This window comes from Orycteropus afer, unplaced genomic scaffold (assembly GCF_000298275.1).
Source record: "Orycteropus afer afer isolate SDZICR_OR568_19922 unplaced genomic scaffold, OryAfe1.0 scaffold00106, whole genome shotgun sequence".
NCBI classification, from domain to species: Eukaryota; Metazoa; Chordata; class Mammalia; order Tubulidentata; family Orycteropodidae; genus Orycteropus; species Orycteropus afer.
Window position 1 is genome coordinate 8,660,167 of NW_006921693.1, and position 2,473 is coordinate 8,662,639.

The window sequence follows — 2,473 nt, forward strand, 5'->3', positions numbered from 1 at the left end:
CCACCAAGTTGATTCGACTCATAGTGACCCCTTCTTGAGTTTCCAAGGCATTACTTCTATGGAAGTAGATTGCCCAATCTTCACTGTATATTGTTTTGATATTTTCTAACCATTTAAAATGTAAAAAGCATTCTTAGTTCAGTGACACCGACAGAACAGGTAGTAAGCCACATTTGGCCTGAGGATGTAGCTTAACAACCTCTGTCCTTTAGGAGGTTATTTCCTTCTTTGTCATGTTAAACTCTCACAGTAAAACTCAATTTTGGGGACGGGTAGTAAGGGACAGGTACCGACAGAAGCATGTTACAGATCAGCTGTTTGAGTTCTCATATCAGTCCCAAAAGGTACTGTTACTATTGTCATTTCAGAGATCAGGAACCAAACCCACTACCATGAGTTGGTTCTGACTCAGGGACCCTGTGGGACAGGGTAGAACTGTCCCATAGGGTTTCCAAGGCTGTAAATCTTTATGGAAGCAGACTGCCTCATCTTTCTCCCTTGGAGTAACTGGTGGGTTCCAACTGCTGACCTTTTTGGTTAGCAGTGAAATGCTTTAACCACTGTGCTACAGAGTTCCTTCAGATGAGGAAGTTGACGCTTAAAGAGGCTCAGCAAACTAGCAAATAGTGGAATTTAAGCTCAGGCATTTTGATGAAAAATTCAGCCCTTAAGCCTGTGCTCTTCAACATGTTGTCCTCAGACCAGTGGCATCAGCAATCTCAGCAGCACCTGGGAGTTTATAAGAAATGCAAATTCAGGGGTCCTATAGCAGTGGTGAAGTGGTGAAGGCATTGGGCTGCTAGCCAAAAGGTCGGTGGTTCAAACCCACAAGCTGCTCTGTGGAAAAAAAAAATTAGGCAGTCTGCTTCTGTAAAGATTTACCGCCTTGGAACCCCAGTGGAGGTTGCTGTGAGTCAGAACAGACTTGACGGCAGGTAGTTGCTCATTTGTTTGTTTTTTCCACCCTGGACTTACTGAATCAGTCTATGTGACTGGGACAGGAATCTGTGTGTAACAAGATCTCCAGGTGATTTGCACACACGTTAAAGGATGAGCAGTATTGCTCCAATCCGCTTTCTTACACTGTTCCTTTTAGACTAAGCTTAATTTTATTAAGAGGGCTACCAATGAATATATTTGTATTCTCCTACTGAACTTTTCTACTTTTAATATAACTTATGGATGTTGACCTTAGTGGCACAAGATTAAGTGGTAGCGTGCTAAACCAAAAGATTAGCAGTTAAAATCTACCCAGTGGCTCTGCGAGAGAAGGACCTGGGGATCTGCCCCAGCAAAGATTACAGCCAGGAAAACCCTATGGGGCAGGTGTACTCTACCACAGGGGTCACTATGAGTCCAAATCAACTCAACGGCACCCAACAACCACCACCACATGGATGTTAGTCAGTATGTTTTTAATTAAGTTTAAGGAACACCTGCTATGGGCAAGGAGTGGAGAGATGTACATCTTCTTCATATTTAGAGTTTATAATTCAGTATAGTAATTACACAAAGATTTAATGCAAAACAGAATAATAGGAGTGCAAAGAGTAGCATGGGGATCTAAAAGGAAGAAACGGACACATGCAATCAGCTCTGTAAATGTAGGCTTTGTGATGACAGTGCGGTGCTCAGCATGACTCTGAGGATGGGCAAATAGAAATGGGAAGTGAGAACTTGCCAGGCAGAAGAATAATTACAGGTGAAGTGATAGATGTGGGATTTTGTGATGTGGTCCTTTAAACAGAAGTTACAAGTTTAGTTAAGGTGTGGGTTATATTTGACCAAGAGTTGGTACTTAAATCTAGAAAGTAAGTATGAAGGTTGATCATAGAAATCATGAACCAAATGGGAGAAATATTTGAATGTGTTGAAATCAAATTTGATAATAGTACATGAAGATACTTTTAAACAGGGCACAAATATTATCAAAAACTGAACTACTTTTGATGGTTTGGGTTTGAACACCCCACATATGGAATTATGCTTAGAAATAGGACTTGGTTGGAGTTTGATAGTATTCTCAGAGGAACTTGACTTCATTCATACATTCCCTCGTTCTTCTCAAGCCACAGCCTCAATTCATGAATGGCATCACCTTTAGCCATCACGCAGGCACTATCTTCTTTTACACCTCCCAGGCCTAGCTAACCACTATCATGTGACTCCACCTTCACCATGTAACGTACATTGTTCTCTCACTGATAAAGACCTTCTTCCTCTCTTGATCTATGGAAGACACCTCTTCCATTCTCTCCTGCATTTTTTTTTTCTCCACATTTATGTCAAAATTATCCTTCTAAGGCCTAACTCTGAATACATATATTGAACCCCAATGTCAATAAAAGCATGAAATCTTTGAGGAATCATTCAAGGCTTGTGCCTACCTGGTTATAACCTATCTAGCAGTCCTTAACTTGTCTTATTTTCCATGGTCCTGATAAACTAGATTTTTTTGCCACTCCTTGAGCAC